The 25389-nt window shown below is 38.0% G+C and overlaps 1 protein-coding gene across 6 annotated transcripts in view; it reads left to right on the plus strand.

Annotated features, from left to right (window-relative positions):
• The first annotated feature begins 9118 nt into the window (after positions 1–9118).
• The window catches only part of LOC113655237 (signal-induced proliferation-associated 1-like protein 2), a 151991-nt gene continuing 135720 nt past the window's right edge, over positions 9119–25389 (plus strand). For all 6 annotated transcript variants that reach the window (XR_007140347.1, XM_047812116.1, XM_047812117.1 and 3 more), the window contains exon 1: positions 9119–9268. The gene's annotated coding sequence lies outside the window, so the exon portion shown is untranslated. The remainder of the gene's footprint in view (positions 9269–25389) is intronic.

Raw genomic sequence — 25389 nt, forward strand, 5'->3', positions numbered from 1 at the left:
GGACGCGATTTGTTCCGTATTTTACATTATACAGCATCCCATGCAAATCACCCCACCCGCATTGTGTGGAGACGCGTCCTATTCTGCCCCTGATTGGGTAATACTCGTTGCCATCGTTGCTTTGATTGGTTTGTTTTAGGGTTACGGGCCGTGAATCATGGCCAATCAGAGTCAGAGGAGTGTGCCATGGAGGAGGTGTTCCATTGTTCATAGTGGTGATCGAATCCACAAAAGCAGAGGACACAGGGCTGTCAAGTGTCACGCATTGAGAGTGACAGTCACACATTTGGGTCTTTTGTCATGTTCTCCCGCCACACATCATATTTCTCACGAAGAAAAACTTTTTGACTATTTATCATATATTTAATATGCCAAATTGTATCAGTCTGTCTCTATGGAACTGAGCAGGAATCAAGTGCATCTCCCCTGGAGGCTGTGAGAGGGCATACCCAATCTTGGGATTAATTCCTTAACCAAGGAGTATCCTGGGGTTAAGAAGGTACAGACCAACAGTATTAAATTCAACTCAAAGTATTTGTATAGTGTCTCAAAACAGCTTTACATAAGTATAAAACAAAATAAAAAATGTAAAGTTTAAATTCATTCATTCATTCATTCATTTTCTACCGCTTTATCCGAACTACCTCGGGTCACGGGGAGCCTGTGCCTATCCCAGGCGTCATCGGGCATCAAGGCAGGATACACACTGGACGGAGTGCCAACCCATCGCAGGGCACACACACACATTCACTCACACATTCACACACTACGGACAATTTTCCAGAGATGCCAATCAACCTACCATGCATGTCTTTGGACTGGGGGATAATCTGAATGATCTGCCTGATATTATTCTTTTTTTATGTCACTGCTGTTGCAATAGATGGTGTGCACTTTTTGGTGTGCACTACTAGTTTATTCCTAGTAAATTTTGCTACAGTATTAAATAAAAAAAATGTTTTTTTTTCCTTCTCTTCAGTTAGGGTAAAGAGATACTAAAGGGTAAAGACAACTTTCTGATTCCATTCCACCATTTCCAGAATACAAATAACCAGTGCTGCTGGAGCCACAAAAGGCCTAACTAATTTCACATGCCATAAGATAGTGTCTCATATAACCAGAGCTCTTTCAGGTTTCACAAAAGGTGGTTTACTGAGAAGAGCCAACCTGTTAGACATGTGATGCAGAAAGTAGATGCTTCCATGGGAAAGCCTTAGAATTATCTTTGGCCTTGTGCCGATGCCATCGAGTTGTCACCCATTTGCCCTGCTGTAAGGGCTCTAATGCAGGAGTTGGGGGGTTACCAACTTTGCCTAAGGCATTCAGATTATCACCTACAAAATCGCTAATTGCTAAACCTCTCTATCATCTGGATTTAATATCCTCTCTGTCAGAGAGCTAACTAAAAGAAAGTAACAGTGCAAAATATCGAGGAAAAATAGAAAATTAAAAACTTTAATATAAATGCAGAAACAGGCACGAAACTCATAGCAAGCACTCCAAACAGAGGAAGTTCAACCTCCCTCTCTGACAAGCTACATTCTTCTTCCCTCCTGTCTCTTCTCGACTCTTTCTCCCTCACACTCAACAGCTACATCCCCACACACAAAGGAGGCAATGTCCTGGACCTGGTTTTCACCCGTCCTTCTCCAGCTACAGACGTGACTCCTACCCCACTCCACGTCTCTGATCCTCACCTGGTATCCTTCACCATCACTCTACCCATCTTACCTAAAACTACCTCTCACCCCCTCGCTCTTACTCGCCGCAACCTTCACTCTGTCTCCCCTTCATCTGTAGCTTCTGGCACTCTTTCTTCCCTTCCTGATGCTAAGTCTTTTTCCTCACTACCCTTAGACTCAGCCACAGATACTTTCCTCTCATCTCTTTCCTCAACTATGGACTTCCTCTGCCCTATGTTCACTAAACCCAAGAAAACTTCTTGTTCTGCTCCTTGGCTTTCAGATGTGCTGCGCAACAATCGAAGAGAGCTAAGATCATCAGAGAGAAAGTGGAAGAAATCACAACTTGATGCAGATCTTGATTTTTACAGAACACTTCTTGTCAAGTTCTCCTCAGATGTGACTTCTGCCAAGACTTCCTTCTACAAGGAAAAGCTTGAAGCTTCCTCACATGACCCTCGGAAATTCCACAACATCATCTCTTCTCTGCTCAACCCCCTGGCTCCACCTTCTTCATCCTCCCTGACTGCAGAAGACTTTGCTTCTTTCTACCAGGAGAAGATTGAGGAAATCTGCCGGACCTTCACTTCAGCCCCGACTGCACTTACATCTCAGAGTATGGATTCCCCTACACCTTCGTTGTCACATTTCTCAACTGTGGCAGCAGAAGAGATTTTACAACTCATCCAGTCCTGCAATCCTACCACCTGCCCATTGGATCCACTCCCTACCACTATGCTCCAGACCATCTCACAAGACCTCTTGCCCTTCATTTCCACTATCGTCAATAGATCCATAGCATCTGGTCAGCTACCAACTACTTTCAAGAGAGCAAGGGTTATTCCCATCCTAAAGAAACCTGCTCTGGATCCATCAGACATCAGTAACTACAGACCGGTATCACTTCTCTCATTTCTTTCAAAAATTCTTGAACGCATTGTCTATAATCAACTGTCTGTCTATCTCTCACAGAACAACCTCCAAGATCCCAAACAGTCTGGCTTTAAAGCAGCTCACTCTACAGAGACAGCCCTTTTGGATGTCTCTGAGAAGCTACATACTGCTAGATCAGCCAAACTATCATCCGTCCTTATCTTCCTTGACCTTTCAGCAGCGTTTGATACGGTCAACCACAAGACTCTCTTATCCTCCCTCAAGAGTCTTGGGATTTGCAGATCAGCTTGGGAATGGTTTGCCTCCTACCTGGAAGGACGCTCATATCAGGTAACATGGAGGGGAGTGACATCTGCTCCACGCAGACTCTCCACTGGCGTCCCACAGGGCTCAGTACTTGGTCCTCTTCTTTTCTCCCTGTATATTCACTCTCTTGGTGAAGTTATTTCATCACATGGGTTCTCTTACCACTACCATGCTGATGATACACAACTTATCTTCTCTTTCCCACCCTCAGATGCCACAGCTTCTAACCGAATCTCAGCATGTCTGGCAGAAATTTCATCATGGATGACTGCTCATCAGTTAAAGCTCAATCCTAGCAAAACTGAACTGCTGTTCATCCCAGGTGATTCATCCCAAGGTCATGATCTTTCTATATCCTTGCACAACGATCTGATCTCCCCTTCAGCCACAGCTCGCAACCTTGGGGTAACCATGGACAATCAACTGTCCTTTTCCTCTCATGTTGCAAATGTGACTTGCTCATGTCGGTTTCTTCTCTACAACATTAGAAGGATTCGGCCATTTTTGTCCACACAGACTGTTCAGTCCACACAGACTGTACTTGTTCAGTCTCTTGTCATTTCTAGACTGGATTACTGCAATGCACTGCTGGCAGGTCTACCTATGAACGCAATCCGTCCTCTGCAAATGATCCAAAATGCAGCTGCCCGGCTTGTTTTCAACCTGCCAAAGTTCTCGCATACCAGCCCGCTGCTGCGATCCCTCCACTGGCTTCCGGTAGCTGCACGCATCCGTTTCAAAACACTGATGCTGGCCTACAAAGCCAAAAATGGACCAGCTCCCTCTTACCTCAAAGCCCTCATCATTCCTCGTACTGCACCCCGCAACCTCCGATCTACCAGCACTGCTCGACTGGTTCCACCATTTCTCAGGGTAAGAGGCAAGTATACTACAAGACTCTTCTCTGTACTGGCACCAAGGTGGTGGAATGAACTTCCCATAGAGGTCCGGACAGCTGAGTCACTGGCTATTTTCAAGCGCGGTTGAAGACCTACTTATTCAGGAAGCACTTCAACTAGCACTTCTTTCCTTATCTTTTGCATTTAAAAAAAAAAAACTGACACTTTTTCATTGTAACTTTGAACAAATGTTTTAAACTCATGGTATCTTAAGTATGTAACCTAGTGAAGCAGCATTAATGTATTCAGTGTTAGAGATTTAAGCACTTATGTACGTCACTCTGGATAAGGGCGTCTGCCAAATGCTGTATATGTAAATGTAAATGTAAGTGATGACACAACATAGGAAGAGAACACAACAATCTTCAAATTGGACCTAGGAGTGAATTTTTATACTTATGTATATACTTAGTTGCATGCTGGGTGTGCCTTTTTGTGTTAAAATAATGTGGAAATCATTGATCCAAATTAAAATCTAATGATTGGATGTATAACAAGTATTATCGTTATTTTAACTTTTTTATTGAGAATTTGAGGTAGTGGACCAGAAATCCACACAGTGATGACCCTATTGGGGAGAGGAATCTTTTGATAACGATGATCTGTCTACAGCTAAACTTTTGTTTAATGATCAATAAGGTGACCCAGACTAGGATTTTGACTATATGACTTGTTCGTTAACCGAGCTTTATGCAGAAGCTCAGAATTAGAATCAATGAGAATCAACTCGGAAGCACTATTGACTCTGTTGTTACCACAGCCCCTATCACAGGTGATACCACTAAATACTGTATGCACATGCACCAGCATCCTTTATGCAAGTCCATAAAAGCCATACAATTCAGCCACCTAATGTTACTAAAATTAAAGGTTTGTGTGATAGATGCCTTATTTGTCAACTCAGTCAGACAGCAAACTTGGTTTACGCAATTCCAACCCGAATTGCGGAAATGTTGGGATGTTTTTTAAATTTGAATAAAATAAAAACTAAAAGACTTTTAAATCACATGAGCCGATATTTTATTCACAAAAGAACATAGATAACATAACACATGTTTAAACTGAGACATTTTACACTTTTATCCACTAAATGAGCTCATTTCTAATTTGATGGCTGCTACAGGTCTCAAAAAAGTTGGCACGGGGGCAATAAATGGCTGAAAATGCAAGAAATGCTTTAAATATTTGCTGGGGGAAAATCTAACAACTAAGTAAGTTAATTGAGGTCTGTAACATGATTAGCTATAAAAATTATCTCTTAGAGAGGCAGAATCTCTTAGAAGTAAAGATGGGCAGTGGCTTTCCAATCTGTGAAAGAGTGGGTAAAAAGATTGTGGAATACTTTAAAATCAATGTTCCTTAACTTCAGATGTAACTTAACTTCTTCGGGCCTCAGACAACACTTCATCTCTCATCGGCTTGATTGTGTCTATGACATTATATGGGCCCAGGAATACTTCCAGAAACCACTGTTGATAAACACAACCTGCCATGTCATCTGCAGATGCCAGGTAAAGGATGGAAAAAGGAAGCCATATGTGAACATGGTCCAGAATGATGACCACAACCTCTTCAGCAGCTGGAAACCCTTTGAAGCCCAAAAGTCTTCAAATTGTTTTGAAAAGAGTAGAAGTGTGGGGAGAAATGCTGACAAGGTGCATTAGTGAGGAAGGATATTTTGTGTGTATGTGTTTGTGCTCATTCAGGTCTTTGTGTGTGTTTTTCATATGGCAGTTTCAGCAACTCAGACCCATGCGCAAGATTGAAACCATGTCCTTGTTTAATTACGAAGCATAACACTTAAAACAATACATGAAACATGACAAGACTGTTAACTTCACCTCGACCGCACAATTGGCTCCGAGCATGAGAGGACAAGAGGGTTCACTGTAAGCAGCCTCATTGCCGGATTCCGTACAATTGGTCGTGAGGAAGATGAGATAATGTGAAATGTGGTTTAAGTAATAAATAAATTGTAGAGTTTTATTTTAAGAAAATGGTAGTTAAGATTACTAATGATAATAATTAGATTTGTATCAAATTTGAATAATAAAAATAATAACCATATTGTAATAAGAGTTGTATAATTCATCTATGTATAATTTTGGCAGAGGGCTCTGGGGCGTCGACCATCTTGGCAGATTGCTCTGGGGTGGCGGACATCTTGGCAGAGGGCTCAGGCACAGTGGCCATCTTGGCATGAGCAGGCTCTGGCGTAGCAGGCATGATGTGAGCAGGCTCTGGCGTGGTAGTCATGACGTGAGCAGGCTCTGGCGTGGTAGTCATGATGTGAGCAGGCTAATTATGGTCCTGAGTCTGTGTTATAAGTGGTAATAAAGTGAAGTGAAGTGAAGTGAAGTGAAGTGAAGTGAAGTGAAGTGAAGTGAAGTGAAGTGACATATGGCTAAGTATGGTGACCCATACTCAGAATTTGTTCTCTGCATTTAACCCATCCAAAGAGCACACACACAGCAGTGAACACACACTCACTGTGAACACACACCCGGAGCAGTGTGGCTTTCTTAAAATTAGTGCACACAGAAAAAGATATTGACCGGAAGAAAAGAAAAGAAAAAAAGCAAAGAGAAAAAAAGAAAAAAGAAATGGTGATGTGGACAGCCGGAAGAATCGGAAGCATGACAAAAAAGGTAAAGAAAACCACAATCTAATCCAAAATGATTATCTGCACAAAATGTACAGAATGTATCTCAAAGCTCACAAAATCTCCAGTGTCTTCAGTCTCAAGTCCTTTTCTGCACAACAGCCAGAAACAACACCGGTGTATGATACACTAGCACCAACAGTGAGACCTGCAAAGAGTTTCACCCTGCCTGAACTGAGGTCACTACTTGGAAGAAATTAGGTGCTGAAATTGCACCAATCAAGTACGACTGGCCTATTGAAAATGTGTGTACAGGACACTCAAAACATGACAAGGGGGAGAAATGCCCCTTACAATAATCTCATAACTCAACTGCGAGATGCATGTCAAAGAACTGATAGCAAAAATAGACATGACTAAAATCACAACAGACATGATTAAAATCACATGGTGACGTGCTAATAACCTCTCCCGTGAGCTTGAACTAACTCTCTCCTGGAAGTGGCTGTGGATTATCTGGGCATGTATCTTTGCTTCTCTGATGCCTCGGGACAGTTTGACCCTTGCTGTTCTCAGGGACGCCCTGTCCCCTGTTCTGAAGGCTAGGTCTCTAATCTGGTGTACTCTTTTACCTCTGCTTTGCTATATTTTCTGCTCTTTTAGCCTGTTGCTACCTTTACTGTTTTCTTTACATTTTTGTGAAGCCTGTTTTCTTTGACTGTTGTAATAATTTTTTGTTAAGCCTGTTTTCTTTGTTTTTTTAGCTTTGCTATTAATGGTATTTTTAAAAATGGAACCATTTTTATGCTGCCACTTGGGGCTAGTTTGTATATTTTTTTAGTGTCCTTCTAAAACATTTTCTTTGAGCTTCTTCTTAACGGGTAATATTTTTAAAATATGGGAAAATGGTTTTGAAACAGTTCCAATGTCTTTGGAACTAGGCTATTTGTCTGCATGAGTATTTCTTGCAAGGCTTTCCCATTCCTGAGATCCTGCTTTCCTCTTAAAATTTCCTCAAGTTTGTCACCAGAAATACAGCTATGCTAGCTATAGAGCCAACTCTTAACTCTCATAATAAAAGATGTTACTGTATATAAGCAACATAAAAAACTCAGTTGCTGTTTGCCGACTGTGACATTCCTTCTGCAAAAGCAATTTGTCTTCAAAATGTTAAAGAAACATTATGACAAAGACTGACCCCTTGATGTCATCTGTGGGACAGAAAATGGCTAACCAGCCATGAGCCTCATCAGTCCATTCAAGCTCCATATCAAAATTAACTACAAACTGAACTTCCTGCACACTCAAGTATAGCTCCTTCCTTCAAGGTTTCACGTTACTGGTGGTCAGCTTCCAAAGCGCAAATGGAAATTTTTTTATGATGGGGAAACGCAAACTATAATTTGTGTTTCTTCGTTCCAGTTCAAGCCTCATACTGTCCTTATGTCAGAGGATCTCCAGCTTTCTGACAGGCAAATTACAAGCAGTACGGGTCACCAATAAACATGCATCACCAATAAACGTTGCTGGACCGAGGCCAGAAAGATAACGAAGGAGCTCAGCCATCTAAACAATAGACTTTTGTCTCTGTCATTGTCACTGAAGCACCTACACTCCCTAAAGGCCAACACAGAGAATGAAGAGGAGCTTCTACCAACAGGCCATTTGGGCCTCAAAAAGGACAACATTTTGAACTAGAGCTTGGAATTTTATGAATAAACACATATACCACCTACTTTATACCATAAATTTAAAAATATTTTGTAAAAAAAAACAAAAAAAAAACAAAAACGTCATAAGGTTTTGTTTGTTATTGGGGTAACAGTCTAAGAAGATGTTTAATGTCAATTTTTATTTTTTATTTGCACATAATTTTATAATCACTCATGTTAGTAAATTCCTTCGCTCAATTTGTATCATTAAAACTAATCCTAACATGTTATTATTCTAAAGAAAATGTAGTATGAAAATTATATATATATATATATATATATATATATATATATATATATATATATATATATATATATATATATATATATATATATATATTCCTGAGGCTAGAGATCTACAGTACCAGCTCCAGTTGGACTCCTACTAAATGTGAACTCCATGTGATCTTTTGCATCAATACATTTATCAGACAGTATATTTATAATCACACCCTCTGGTGTCACCTATATGAGGATGAAGTTTGCCTTTGAGTCTGGTTCCTCTCAAATTTTCTTCCTTTACCATCTAAGGGAGTTTTTCCTCCCCACTGCTTCCTGAGTCACCTCAGACTTATAATAACCTTGTGTTTATGTGTTTATGTTCTGTAAAGCTGCTTTGATACAATGTCAATTGTAACAAGTGCTACACAATTTATTTACAATGTACAAAAGAACATGGCTGACCATGCGTTCTTACCCCAGCTCTCTAACAACCTGGATATGCGAAGAAAATAATTTCACTGTGTTATTATGTATTTTATTATGTGACAAATAAAGGCTTCTAATTTAAATCTGAAAGGACCAAATAAATCGAGAAATTTCAACTTCGATAAATTAACGTAAATGACAATTTAATACACTTTTAATTAAAAAAATATTATTATTATTATTATTATTATTATTATTATTATTATTATTATTATTATTATTATTATCCTTTCATGTAAACTGATAAGAGCGTTTCATAAAATCACGTTCGCGTAAACGGGACTGGAGGAGGTGGAGCTTTCAGAGGTACTTGGAATGTTATGGGAAAGCGGTATCACTAGTCGGCTGGACTGAAATTTGTCGGGATTGTGGACGGATTTGATTGCCTCTTGTTCAAAATGAATCATAACGAACAAAAGTTTCTACGCTAGTATACAACTTGGACTTACTCTACTAATGTTGACGGTAAGGACATTTTTCATTTAACAGAATTCTAGCTAGAGGCAGCAGCATCCTGCTACGAGCAAGTGTTTAAATTAGCTTTCTGTCGTCAATGTTTTCTGTTGCTTTCAATGTAGAAATGTCGTGTTTGATGAAACAAGAAAATACAAGTGGAGAGAACGATAACGCGGTTGAGAAACTGTTATTGTTGTGTTTCATCCTTCCCTCTTTTGCCTAATATTAACTGCTGTACAGGTTAGCCTACTTTTTGTGATGCTCTAAGTAGGCTACGTTGTTTGATTTGGTCTTTTTTTTTCTAGAAACGAGAAGACCATTGTGTTTGTGCTTTAGTAGCATTTCTGACAAGCAATAAAAATGAATTACTGTGCTTATGACCGAGTTCAGATACGAGCGGACGTACTAGACTAGCTCAGTCTTTTGTGGGCTAAAATAAAGAAACTACAGGCCTTTCACCTTATTGTTTTGTGTGCTCCTGTTCTAAAAATATTCTTTCACTCATGATTTATGCGATAACATCCAGCCAGGCCAAATACAGCCACATGGATTTAAGGAATTGTTTTTTTTTTTCCGAACTGGAAAAATATAATTATTACATCTATCTCTCTGGGGCGGTTGACGTAACCTTTGTTACATTGACTGTAGTATTTCTGTTACATTGACTGTAGTATTTCTGTTACATTGACTGTAGTATTTTTGTTACATTGACTGTAGTATTTCTGTTACATTGGCTGTAGTATTTGTTACATTGACTGTAGTATTTCTGTTACATTGGCTGTAGTATTTGTTACATTGACTGTAGTATTTCTGTTACATTGGCTGTAGTATTTCTGTTACATTGGCTGTAGTATTTGTTACATTGACTGTTGTATTTCTGTTACATTGGCTGTAGTATTTCTTGGCTGTAGTATTTCTGTTACATTGGCTGTAGTATTGTTGGTTCAGAAAGCATTTACTCCACCTGTCAGTTTTTGGATTGTTGGGCAAATTTACTTTTAGAGTATGTTTTTGTACCATCCTTTATTCATGTCTGTGTTTTTAGGAAAAATTGTGTGAGACTACTGCCTCTAATGAGAAGCGGCCCCACACATGGATGGTCTCAAGATGCTTTACTTTAAGCTTAAAGTAAAGCATCTTGAGATCATCAAGATGCTTTACTTGATCATTGTATCAAGCTTAAAGTAAAACATCTTGAGATCATCCATGTGTGGGGCCACTTCTCATTAGAGGCAGTAGTCTTTATTAAGCATTTCTATAGTAGTTTAAATTTTGTTCAAAATGTTGTGAGAATCGATTTATTACCGAGTGCATTGTTACATTCCTACATTCATCAGTCAATGAATGTAGGAATGTAACAATTCACTCGGTAATAATTCAATTCTCACAACATTTTGAACAAAATTTAATTGAAGAAACATTAGGATTAAAAACAAAACATATTTCTGCACCATAAACACTGCAAAACAACGAGCATTTTGTTTGTATAATGCAAAGATTATTTAAACAAAGGGTGCAAAAATATACATTAGGTTCTGTATCTTAAAAATAAATAAATATGTGTATACATTCTTTCAAATGAGAGAACGTCTGATCTTTTTTAGTGTTATGTTGTATTTAACCACATTTTTCTGATGTATACTTTGGGTTAGTGTTTGCAATGAGTTATCAGGCTGTCACAAGTGCAGATCTTGCAGGAATGCGATCACATGACCAGTGTGCACTCTGTATATTTTAAATCTATGAAACATGTATGCACAGCCTCAAATGGAGAAAAAAAATATTTAAAGAATTCATGTATGGAAATTGAGTGTGTATTTATGCTTTAACCTATCCATGTAGAATTATTTTCTAGACTATTTTCAAATCTAGGGTTAGGGATGCATTTTATATTTGTATTTGTGTATTACTCTTGGGGCTGGACGATATGGCTGAAAACTGTATCACGATATCAGTGTTTCATATTGGTTGATATCAATAATTATTGATATTTTTTATGACCCATTTAAAATAAGGATCAGGAGAAAAATATATTACATCTAAACATTTTTATTTTAAACTTAACCTTCCTCTGATCATAATCTCCTCAGTTATTAAGACAGAAATGTCAACAACCATGAAAAAAATATGAACAGTTAACAATTATCTCTTACAATTAAGTTGCAAAATTAAAGAAAATGTAAGAAATGCTTAATAAAGTGTAATAAAATAGTGCAAAGTGTTAAATATAAACATAGAGATACCTGAGAATTTAGTGCAAGTTTAGTGCTAGGAGGTTCACTAGCTGTTCACCTTCTGGTGAATAAAGTGTTTTAAAATATGTGCAGTGTTTTGTAAACAGAAATAAAACTGAGGTAGACGGAGATACATCTGTAATATAAAAAACAAACCTGACACAGTACAGTAACATTGTTTGAAACATAAAACCTGCAGAAATATGAAAAAGTAGCTGACTTTTCCTCTTTTATTTACAATTTCTGAGCTCGCTGTGGCGCTCATTTCTCATTATCAGTCGCCGGTTACTGAAGAGGAATCCAGCAGACCAGCACGAGACAACGATATGGCGCAACCAAACTTGATCCTGTTACATGATTGGCTGTTAGCATGTCACTCCCTAAAAATTACATTATATTTTTTTCCACAAAAAAAAAGAATAAAAAATATCGAACATTTTATCGAACACATTTTTTATTGATATCGATCACGTGTCTTTCGTGATACATATCGTCATCGTTTTATCGCCCAGCTCTAATTACTCTTCAAGATATATATAATTGTCCAGCACATTTTCCTTCTTCGACATTGACTGTGAATGACAGTGCCCCTGAATACAAACACACCTTAGTGTGCAAATGCTTTGATTGCTCTGTGTGCACTATAGAGGAAATGAAATTGGTCATTGGAACTGAGAGGGGTAATTGCTGACAGGGTTGTAGGTCATAAGACATATCATATGCCATTGTAAACAGACCTTGTCTGTTTGAAATTTTGTGGACATTATATTTTCATGCAATTGAAAAAAAAAGTAAAGTGTATTACATGTGTATCAACAAATTATTACATATAATTACGTACATGTATTGCAAACATACGTGATTTGCATTTTCATTTGAATTATGTCACAATACGTATATGTATCTACAAATAGAAAATGTGGCTGTAAATACAATTTGTGAAAATAAATAGAGGAACTAAGGACAGCCAGATAATATGTTAGTACAGCTAAGTGTGCAAATCACATTGTAGTTGTCCTTCGGCTGATCCCTTCACAGGGTCACCACAACAGATTGTTGATCTGCATATTTGTTTTTGGCAGAGTTTTTATGCCGGATGCCTGTCCTGACACAAACCTCTCATTTTATCCGGGCTTGGGACCAGCACTGAGAGTTAATCATATATTCTACCTGGACAGTATTAAAAACATACTAGTATAGTTCTGTTTTTCTATATTATTTAGTTATTTCCTGGCATAAAATTCTCTGCCCATTTAAACATATTGATAATTATTCTTCCAAATTTGTCATTCTCTCACAATACAAATTAGTGAGCGTCTATTAATTGTTGGCAATTACAGATTTAAAACAGCTGTGAGGTAATTTCACAAATTCACATATCTTTGAATTGGTTATAGAATGGTGCTTTGTATATGCCATTTTAAGAAGACCATGCAAACTAACAATTCAGGTGATAGCATGTGCTTAGAGACTATGAAGATATTTTTGCTGCTGTTGACTGCATAATGAGCTGATTCAGATTTTCAAGAGCCTTTCTCTTGGAACTGTGTGATGAATTGTGCACGTTTAGAGAGAACAGCACTGTAAAACTGGGCAAGTCCTTCTTACCTACTAGTTTTAAAAAACTAGGATTCCTGGTAAATGGTTACATCCTATGAGAATTAACTGATGGGCCAAGAATATCCCAACACAATGTATCCTGTTTGACATTCCACAGTGCCATAGGTTCCCTCCGTAAGCACGACAGTTCGGATTTCAACTGCTTTGACTCTCGTCACCTTGAATAAGAAGGCAATCTTTCTTAACCTCTTATCAGAGGTTGGGAGGCCTCTCTTGTGCCACTACAACGAGAGCAATGTCTTGTTTCACCAAATAGAGTGCAGAGTAGAGTTTTCGGGGCAGTTTTTCAGAATCGTTTGGAAATAATTGTTTTAATCACCTACTTGTTATTATGCATTGTTGACAAAGGGGTTACCATTGTCCCTGCTGATTTTGTCTGGAATTTCCCATCTTGGAATTATTTGTGTATAGGTTAGTTACATTAGATGCTCTACTGAATTTTTTACTGCCTGTAGTGCTTGCACACAAATGACACGAATATTCATTTTCACAAAGACTGTTGCTTCAGTGTTTTTAAATCTTTTTGTCTTTTTGTAAATCTTTTTCTTTTTAACTTCTTGACCACATCCTGACTGATGGCAGCCTATCCTTGCATAATCAATGCTTCGCGATTGTCAGAATTTGTGGGTATTTGTTTGTCCGCCTGCGTCTTGAGGATGGGGAGTTTTCTGGCCATGGACCCAATATTTTAATGTTTTGTTCCCCAAGCCACTTAGTTATCACTTTTGCCTTATGGCATGGTGCTCCATCATGCTTGAAAAAGCATTTTCTCCCACCAGACTGTTTTTGCATTGTTGGGAGAAGTTGCTCTTGGAGTATGTTTTTGTACCATCCTTTATTCATAGCTGTGTTTTTAGGCAAAATTTTCAGTGAGTCCACTCCCTCAGCTGAGAAGTGACCCCACACATGAATGATCTCAAGATGCTTTACTTTTAGCTTGACAAGGGACTGACAATAGCACTCATCTTTTCTTCTCTTGACAAGCTTTTTTTTCTGGATGAATCTGAAAGGGGATTCACCAGAGAAAATGACTTCACAGTCCTCAGCAGTGAAATCCCTGTACCTTTTGCAGAATATCAGCCTGCCCCTGATGTTTTTCCTGAAGAGAAGTGGCTTTGTGGTGGCGTGACTGCCTTGCAGCTTGTGATAGCAGTTTCCATGAATGAATTGCATGTTGCTCAATGAGAGTTAGCTTTCTAGTGTCCCAGGTGATGCACACTTGCTTCACCATAGCAGCTATTTCTGGTTTAGGTCCATTCGGGAAGCTGTTTCTTAGATGTGCTTCGTAGGCTGTAATGTGATCAACTGTCATATCTGCACGTTTATCTAGTCCACTGTGAGCATCATGGACCTCCATCAGGTCCATGCTCAGTTTAAATACTGAGTCGCAATCACATAGCAATCTTAGTCCTATCCTTTCTTACCGGTAAGGCTTCAACACCTGACTCACTTAGTTGAGTCACAAACGTGTTGTAGTCAGTGTTGTCTGCATGATCAGCTCTCACATGGAGCATTGCCATGCTTGTTTTAGGACAATTATTTTTTATCCTCAAAATGTCTGTTTCTAGTTTTGTTCCCATCAAATGCCTTAGTTCATGTGATGTGGGGTAAAATTCTCTAAAAAACTTCTAAGTTCTAAGTTGAACCTTTGTCCACCATCCTTTTTGGTCTGGGTGATATTTATGAGCTTGTTCAATATCCTTCATTGTCCAAAGCCAATGTACTAGTACAGGTGCTCTCTCTGGCGCTACTACTTCTAAAATTGGCGCAGTTAAAATCAGGTAAAACATTGGTGTTTATTTAGGGCTGGGCGATAAAACGATAACAATATGACACGTGAACGATAGCGATAAAAAATGTGCTCGTTAAAACGTTCGATATTTTTTATCCTTTGTCGTTTTATCCTTTTATCCTTTATATTACAGATGTATCTCAGTTAGGGCTGAAACGATTCCTCGAGTAACTCGATTACAAAAATTTATCGAGGCAAATTCCTCTGCCTCGGAGCCTCTTTTAATTCATTTTAAAGCTCGCGTGCATGTGTGTGTGTGTGTGACAGCGCACTTATGTCAAAGCGGAAGCAGTTAGTGGTCTTTTGATTTGAGGGCGCATACGCGTGCTAGTGCAGGCTGCTAAATGTAAGGCACGATAACAATGTCAATGAGCAAAGAGAAGAAACAAACAGGAGAAAACGACAGAAAATGTTCAAGGTTTGGCATCATTTCAAATCCAAAAGTAAAGAAAATGCAGTGGCGTGTGTCCATTGCAAGATCGAGCTGGCATACCACAACAGCACATCGTCTATGCTTATATATGCTTAAAGCACTCGGTGTGAAACCATGCATGGTCTCTAGTTCCAAGTTCCTGTCCATGTTTTTTGCCTCTTAAATACCACAAAGCAATCCAAGAAGAAAGTAAAGGCTTATGCTATGCCTGAGCTGTAGATTTAGAATCTTTTAATTCTGAAGTTAAGTTGCATGACTTAAAGGCAGTATTTTTGTTTTATTTATTTATTTATTTATTTATTTATCTATCTATCTATCTATCTATCTATCTATCTATCTATCTATCTATCTATCTATCTATCTATCTATCTATCTATTTATTTAAATGTATGCCTCAGTTTTGATACTTTAAAAAAGTAATTTGAATTTTTTTTTTTGTTTTTGCATCTTAGAAAAGGGTTCATTTAAAGCTCAGAATTTTTGGCACTTAAATGTACTTAATTCTTCTCAGTCAGAAGCTCCACAGTCTAACAGAATGACATATACAGTATAGACGAAATTGTATGTACACATTTACAGGTGTGAAATGTGCATTCAAAATATACATATGCAAATATAGACAATTTGTATGTACAAATTTGCAAGTGTGAGAAATGTGCAATTGTAGTATACAATATATACAATTTTTATGTACACATGTGCAAGTATGAAATGTGCAATTGAGGTATACATAGTACAAATATTAGGTGTTGTGTGTTCCATGGTGTTAATTGTTCATCAGATGGATTGCTTGAGGGAAGAAACTGTTCCTATGTCTGGTCGTTCTGGAGCTGAGGGCTCTGTAGCGCCGACCAGATGGCAACAGTTCAAAGAGGGAGTGTGCTGGATGTGATGGGTCCAGAGTGATTGACTTTGCCCTTTTGCTCACTCTGGAGGAGTACAGGTCTTGGAGAGTGGGGAGAGTTGTGCCAATGATTTGTTCCGCAGTCCGGACTAAACTCTGTACTCTTCTGAGGTCGAATTTGGTGGCTGGGCTGAACCAAACAGTTACTGAGGTGCAGAGGATGGATTCAATGATGGCAGTGTAAAACTGTTTCAGCAAATCCTGTGGCAGGTTGAACTTCTTCAGCTGACGAAGGAAGTACAACCTCTGCTGAGCCTTTTTCACAATGGAGTCTATGTGAGTGTCCCACTTCAGGTCCTGGGAGATTGTGGTTCCCAGTAATCTGAATGACTCCACTGCTGTGACAATGCTGTCCATGATGGTTAGTGGGGGGAGAGCAGGGGGGTTTCTCCTGAAGTCCACTATCATCTCCACTGTCTTGAGCGTGTTCAGCTCCAGGTTGTTAAGGCTGCACCAGACAGCCACCCGCTCAACCTCCAGTCTGTAAGCAGACTTGTCATGTCCTGGATGAGGCCGTCAGTGTGGTGTCGTCTGCAAACGTCAGGAGCTTGATAAAGGAGTCATTAGAGGTGCAGTCATTTGTGTAGAGGGAGAAGAGCAGTGGGGAGAGAACACAGCCCTGGGGGGTGCCAGTGCTGATGGAGCGGGTGCTTGATTTTAGTTTTCCCTGTCGCACTAGCTGCTGCCTGTCTGTCAGAAAGCTGGTGATCCACTGACAGACAGAGGAGGGTATGGAGAGCTGGGTTAATTTGGGCTGTAGGAGTGATGGGATGATGGTGTTGAAAGCAGAGCTGAAGTCCACAAACAGGATCATCACATAAGTCCCTGGTCTGTCCAGATGCAAGTCAGACGCCTTATCCATTATCCATATATTTTAGCCGATTACTCGATTAATTGATGAAATTGTCAGAAGAATACTCGATTAATAAAATATTCGATAGCTACAGCCCTAATCTCAGTCTACCTCAGTTTTATTTCTGTTTACAAAACACTGCACATATTTTAAAACACTTTATTCACCAGAAGGTGAACAGCTAGTGAACTTCCTACTGAAGCACTAAACTTGCACTAAATTCTCAGGTTTCTCTGTTTATATTTAACACTTTGCACTATTTTATTACACTTTATTAAGCATTTCTTACATTTTCTTTCATTTTGCACCTTAAATGTTAAGAGATAATTGTTAAGTATTCATTGTGACTTTAGACCTATGTTTACATTTTAATTATTTGAGTTTTTCATGGTTATTGACATTTCTGTCTTAATAACTGAGGTTATTATGATCAGAGGAAGGTTAAGTTTAAGACTAGAACGGTACATTTCCTAAAGAAAATGTGAATGTGCTCGCAAGTGGCAAGTTCCCATCATCGTGCTGAGTGTTTTGATATGTCACATGTCCATGTTGTGCTAAATTTTTGATTTCGCTAATTTTGGGGGTGGAGCTAGACGTGACGTCAGTTCCCCTCATTGTGCAGAGTGTTTTATGTTGTGTAACTGAGATATGGCTTCTTTATATTGCAATATGGTTCGTAAGGTGCACTACATGGTTGCTAGGGTACGGCTGCACAGTTACTATGGTTATATTTGCAGACTAGTTTCTCACCTGCAACAAAAGAGCACACCTGAAAATCCATTTATCTTTTCCTGAAACAAGCTCCATGAAGATCTTGAACTAAAGCATCAATCAGAGATTTTACTGGGAAAAAATATAATCACGTTACAATAAGGATCATTAGTTCAAATGTAATGTATTAACTAACATTAACTAACCATGAGCAATAAATTATTGTATGTAGTAATCTTTGTTAAAATAAAGTTTATTCTTTGTTCATGTTAGTTCACAGTATATTAACTAATGTTAACACGGTGTTAATAATGTATTAGTAAATGTTGAAATTAACATGAACAAAATTAATAAATGCTGTAGAAGGGCAGTTCATTATTAGTTCATGTTAAGTAATGTGGTAACTAATGTCAACTAATGAACCTTTATTATAAAGTGTTAGAAAAAAAAAATACTGTCCAAGGGTGGATTCGAATCGCAAAACTCTTGCATGCTAAACAGAATCGCTATCCCCTACTCCATTGAGGAACACGAGAAAGCCTTTGCCATTTGAAAAAGTTATACAAATGGCAGAAACAACAACATATGTGACTGCCGTGCTGTCCAAGGCACGCAACACTAGGTTTAAGCATTAAATACATGGTTAAATGTTATATTGTCTTGAAAGCTTAGACTCTCAGGATTTTATTAAGCCCACACACAAAGCATAATATGATTTATAGCCATCATACTAATTTAATCCAAGTTGATAGTCACCGGAAATAGGCGGCGCTTACCTTTCTTCACTGGGGTAATATTTTCCAAAACAAATGCTTGTAAAAAATCCCCAAGAGTCTAAGGAACTGGAATATGTAAGCCTTTTAATCCAAAACGCTTTAATCCAAAACGCGTTTCTGACCGAAATGTGTAAACAACAATCCACTTCTGTCCTTTGTTTTCGGCTCTCACTTTATTTTCCAAAACAAATGCTTGTAAAAAATCCCCAAGAGTCTAAGGAACTGGAATATGTAAGCCTTTTAATCCAAAACGCTTTAATCCAAAACGCGTTTCTGACAGAAAAATGTACTTCCTCCTTGATCTTTTTCTTCCAACGTTGTGTGATCTGACAGATTCACTGGTGTCTGCTGCCCTCTTTTGGATGTTAGCACATCTACAGAGAGATTCCCCATTCAAGTTTATGGGGAAAAAACACCCCTTTGAACTTCCATACTGGGAATTCTGATCGCTTACAAAATAGATAGCACACCTCTCCTCAATGAGCCGGTCGATTTGACACCTCATTTATGGGTCTAGGACAAAAGCTGCGGGACAAGTTACGCGCCGAAAAAGTGTCCGGAAGAAGAAGAAGAAGAAGAAGAAGAAGAATAAGTATGCAAGAGAATAAGAATGTGCTTTAGCAAGCACATTACTGATAATAATAAGTATGCAAGAGAATAAGAATGTGCTTTAGCAAGCACATTAATAAGTATGCAAGAGAATAAGAATGTGCTTTAGCACGCACATTAATAAGTATGCAAGAGAATAAGAATGTGCTTTGCAAGCACATTAATAATAATAATAAGTATGTAAGAGAATAAGAATGTGCTTTAGCAAGCACATTAATAAGTATGCAAGAGAATAAGAATGTGCTTTAGCAAGCACATTAATAAGTATGCAAGAGAATAATAATGTGCTTTGCAAGCACATTAATAATAATAATAAGTATGCAAGAGAATAAGAATGTGCTTTGCAAGCACATTAATAATAAGTATGTAAGAGAATAAGAATGTGCTTTGCAAGCACATTAATAATAAGTATGCAAGAGAATAAGAATGTGCTTTGCAAGCACATTAATAATAATAATAATAATATTAATAATAATAAGTATGCAAGATAATAAGAATGTGCTTTGCAAGCACATTAATAATAATAATAATAATAATAATAATAATAATAAGTATGCAAGAGAATAAGAATGTGCTTTGCAAGCACATTAATAATAAGTATGCAAGAGCATAAGAATGTGCTTTGCAAGCACATTATTATTATTATTATTATTAATAATAATAATGAGTATGCAAGAGAATAAGAATGTGCTTTGCAAGCACATTAATAATAATAAGTATGCAAGAGAATAAGAATGTGCTTTGCATGCACATTAATAATATTATTATTATTATTAGTATTAGTATTATTATTATTATTATTAAGTATGCAAGAGAATAAGAATGTGCTTTGCAAGCACATTAATAATAATAATAATAATAATAATAATAATAATAATAATAATAATACGTATGCAAGAAAATAAGAATGTGCTTTGCAAGCAAATTAATAATAATAATAAGTATGCAAGATAATAAGAAGATTGCAAGATAATAAGAAGATTTGCAAGCACATTAATAATAAGTATGCAGAATAACATTAATGATGCTTTGCAAGCACCATTATTATTATTATTATTATTATTATTATTATTATTATTAAGTATGCAAGAGAATAAGAATGTGCTTTAGCAAGCACATTAATAAAAATGCTTACATTTAATATATTTTCTCCTGGTCCTTATTTTAAAGGGGTCATAAAAATCAATTATATCAATTATTGATATCGACCGATATGAAATATATCGTGATACAGTTTTCAGCCATATCGCCCAGCCCTATGTTCACTGCTTGACAGGGGCCCACTGCTTATTGTAGAGTCAGATTTGTGTCTCTGTATCTGTAAGTAGGTCACTCGCTTTGAAACCAGTGGATTCTAGGAAGTCATCGCCCTGTGATAGTTGAAGAAGGGGGTTGGTATGGGGGCTTTGCCCTTCATGAGAGGCACCAATGCCCGATGCTGGCGCTGTTGACTCTGCTGCTGGGGTGGCCGTGCTCGAGAGTAGGCCCATCCAGGTCAGGATCTTTTGAAACAGACTTAGAACACTGAAGAGAGTAAAATTGTGAGTAAATTCTATGTTCTTGACCTCACAGGACTAATTCCCCTTTTCCACCGAGGCAGTTTGAGTACTGGTTCGGAGCCAGAGCCTAATTTAAAACCAGTTCTTTCTTTTTCGACAGCCAAAGAACTGGCTCTGAACCAGGAAAAGTGGTTCTTACGTAGCACCAAAACGTTGCTGGTCTAGACTTAAGAACCGCTATCGCCAGGTGCTGTGGGCAGGGCTGGGGGCGGGGCTACTGTTAGCGCCTTTGATAATGTACCTTAAGTATACTTTTACTTTACTGCAATATGATAAATTATCAGCACACATGATAGTAGATAGCTACAAGCTAAGGCTACCTTTTTTCTGTGTTAATGATAAAATAATATTAGTCGATTACAACCTCAGTTTATACAAATTACATGGAGCTGCATGTACACGTTGGATTCGCCGCATTTGGATGCCAATGTAGGTTCACAAAGCCATGAGCATTAACAGTAAAGCAACATCTGCCATTGTTGATGTTGTGTTTGTGTTTGCCGCTGCTGCGCTAACGTTGCTGTGTAACGTGACACGTTCAGTATACATTGACGTCAGCCTCGGTTCGCCAGTGGAACAAAATTTGAACCAGCACCAGTGCTAGCTCTGAAACAGCACCTGGTTCTTTCCGGTGGAAAAAGGGGTATTAGTGGCCTTCATTACTGCTTCTGCTTTACTCATGTTAAATGGCAGCCAATTTGGCTTCCTTTTAGCACTTTTTCCTTGTGGAAGTGGGTGGAGAAAAGTGTTAAGTGCTGTCTGACAGAAAAGTGTCAGCAAGAATCAAAGGAAATGTGTAGAAGGCAGAAGTGAGACCAGCTGTGCTGTATGGGTTAAAGACTATAGCAGTAAGGAAAAGACATGAGGCAGAGATGGAGGAAGGAGAGCTGTTTTAACAGATAATAACTAACACAAAATAACACTTTATCTGAACTATTCAACCTATATGGCTTCATTACAAATTGTGAGCTAGGGAGACAAGTTGGTTCACAGTGCTTCTTCATGTGCAACTGTGGAGGTGGTTGTAGTTAAGCGGCAGCTCCTCCTTCAACACATGTTGCTTCTGTTTCAAGCAAAGCCCCTGCTTAGGGATGGCCTTGGTCATCATGCATCAATTCAACCAATGCCCTTGTTTTCAACCTTGTCCAGCCTGAGTCTTGAATCTTGGCTCAACTAAAGTAGCCATATTGAGTGGGTCATCAGTGACTTGATCTGGATATTTTTCATCAAGGTATGTCATGATTTTGGTCAAACACTTAGTTTCCTGTTCCTTAACATTCTGAATTTTCATATATGGCTTATACAGGCTTCATATATGACAATATCACATAAGACTCTCCAGAAAGGGAATCCATGAACTCCAGTAAGGGACCATCTTCTGGCATGAGCCCCATCTGGTGGGTGACTCTGTGACAAGCTGATGTTTGGGAAGATTGAGCCTTTCCTGAGCTGCTACCAGATATACCAAACTGGAAACTTTACGGGAATTTATGGAAATATAGGGAAATTTATATAAACTATATTTGTTTGGTCATAAGCAGATATGCATGCAAGGTAATTTTAAAAATGATGTCTTGACTGATTTAATTGTAAGTAGAACATTAATTGAGTAACACAAAAGCATAATAAACATTATTATGCTCCTAATAAACATAATGAACTTAATAATTGTAATAAACATATTTCCCTATGATTGCTGTAAAATGAAAGCATTCCCCACCCTTGCCCTTCTAAAAAAGTCCCATTCAAAATGTAAAATGAAGCATTTTTCCTCAAGCTTATTAGGTAACAGAAAACAGGCAGAAAGAGCATCACAGCTTGAGCTAGCTACATGATAGCTAGCCTCATAAATTTAATGAAATAGTGCTAGCTTAAATTTAGATATCTGATTTACCGGCTAGCTAGCTTTTTTTTTTTTACCAGTATTTCCCAGCTTAAGCCTCCCCCACCTCCTCTGCACCAACCTCATCAACCTCCTCTGCAAATATGTTAATAAGGACGAGTTCTGAAGATTGAAACCCCAATCAAAAAAGAAAGAAGAAATATATGTACATAGAAAGTATGTAATGTTGCTACTCAAAGACTAAGGTTTGGCTTTCAGCATGATCATATTAGCCATGCTGGTCAACAAACTAGTAGTATAGAGTTCATTATGTTTATGGATGTGGAGAAAATTCTGGCCTTGAATCTGCTCGTTCTGGTACAAATGGTCCTGTATCTCTTCCTGGATGATTTTGTTTGCACAGACATCTACTGTGGTGATAAGACTAATTGGCAGGACGTTGTGTGTGAATGTAAGGCTCATAATGTATGCGGTAGCATACATTATGGAGGAGCAGCCAGTTTGGTAAAGGAGGAGTGGCCAGTTTGGTAATAAAAGGGTCTGCATTTGATCATCAAATCCAGATGAGCTGAGCAATGACTTTTAATTACTGTTGAGACTGTGCACCATGATTTGTTAACATAAAACCGTAAGTACAAAGGTAGAGGTCTATGCATTTATCTTCCTGTAAAAGGTGTGGTCTTCTAGCTCAGTGGCACTGCTGCGAATGTTGTTGTTAAGCCATGTTTCTGTAAAAATCATGGCATTACATTCCTTTTAATTAATATATTAATATTTAGTTCTTAATCTGATATTGAGTTAAGTGCAAAGTGTGTTTAAAGTCTCTTTCTAGCAAAGGTAGCAGTACGACTAATTTATTGCAGCACCTTAAACAGAGCCATGCTGTTGAGTGGTAGAGATGTTGCGTCCTGTGAAATGAAAAAGACAGCGGCAGCACAAGCACACCTGCAACAACCTACCGTCTTAAAAACATTTACAAACTGTATCCAGTATGATAAGAATGGGGGCCCTTTGGAAAGCGATCACGGATGCAGTGAATTCCTGATATACGCATCAAAAAAATTATACGCTATGTTGTGTATAGCGTAAGAAATGAAACATAACGCTCCTATAAGCATGTTGTCATGTAGACTAATTTAGCTGACAGTACTTTGTTGTTTGGGATGTAAATGTAGCCATTGCTAGCTATATATATATATATATATATATATATATATATATATATATATATATATATATATATATATATATATATATATATATATATATATACACATACATATATATATACTTTATAAAATACATTTCTTCTGTTGTAAACTCTGAGGTACTTGTTAACAGCAGAATTCAACTGAAAACTGTGCCTGATATCTTATTGCCAACTTAAAGGTAGGGTCTCCGATTTTTGAGAAATGCTTCAGAAAACGGAGTCGGGCCGAATACTAAACAAAAATAAAAACAAACTTGTAGCCAATGAGCAGAATGGGGCGGGTCTTATCAATATGCAGCGGAGAGAGTGTTCAGTGTGCATGTGTGACATTAGCAGAAAGCGGTTTTAACATTGACATGATGGATAAAAACAAAGAAAGAAAGCGAAGGCTTACGGTAAGGCAAGAAGCAGGACCCGTGTTAATATAGGATCAGCTTTCCAGCGCTGGAGAGAACTGAAGGAGTGGGAAGTTTCCCGGGTCAATAATTCCTGAGCTAAACGCTGTTACTACACAAATAACACCTCTTTTCTATCGTAGTAATGTAGAGAGGCAGCTACAACCATGTTTTGCTAGTAACAGCATTTAGCTCAGGAGTTATTGACTCTGGAAACTAGAATCTGTGAATATGCGGCCAACCTTACTTAAGACGCCAAGGTTGCTTTTTTCCTTCTCAAAAAGTGAGTAACGTTGGTTTTGCTTTGTTTCACAGAACTCATATATGCTGTCCTTTGAATGATTATGCTTGTGTGTCATTTTATCTTCTTTGTTTATCTGCAGTCGTATTGTTCTTCCCTTCATCTATGATAAAAACACATTTCTTTCCATTAGTCACCTGGGTTACATATGTATGTGTGGGCGGAGCAATCAATACAGGGGTGGGACCCATTTGGGCTAGGGACTGTTTGTTTTGGTGATTTCAAATATCAACTGCCTTTCAAAAATCTGAGACCCTACCTTTAATCATCAGTGAGCTCATTCTTAAAAGTACTTTCTTAGAATTTAATAAATATGTAATGCATATAATTCAAAATATCATATAAAATAAAGTTGGTGAAGATGCTGGATGTGGAGGTCCTGGGTTGGTGTGGTTACACGTGGTCAGTGGTTGTGAGGCCGGTTGGATGTACTGCTGAATTCTCTGAAACGCCTTTGGACAACAGCCACTTAGCTTTTGTTACCAGTTAGAATTACTTTTATTGTCAATTTTGAAATTAAGAAAGCCATCTAAAATGATCCTGAAAATTTTTCAGATGGTCACAATTTTACTATACTTTATATGCTTTTTTCCTATGGCCTATTATATATACAAAAACATTATTTTTCCACCAAAAAATAATGTCATAGGAAAATGTTTAGATGCCATTTAAAAAAAATCACATGGCCCTGGCCATGAATACGAAGAAGACTCAATTAGACATTGACCATTTTATTTGAAAGTAACCTTCAACCCAGCATCTTTTTTGTTAAGGTTAATTCAAACTGTTCAAAATATTTTTGTTTGCCTGCTGAAATAAAATTTCGTTTATGACTAGATGGCTATAAGTATTGTAATGGTGCAAAAAGTCAAACTTCAGAGGCATGTCAT

This window comes from Tachysurus fulvidraco, chromosome 4 (assembly GCF_022655615.1).
Source record: "Tachysurus fulvidraco isolate hzauxx_2018 chromosome 4, HZAU_PFXX_2.0, whole genome shotgun sequence".
NCBI lineage: Eukaryota > Metazoa > Chordata > Actinopteri > Siluriformes > Bagridae > Tachysurus > Tachysurus fulvidraco.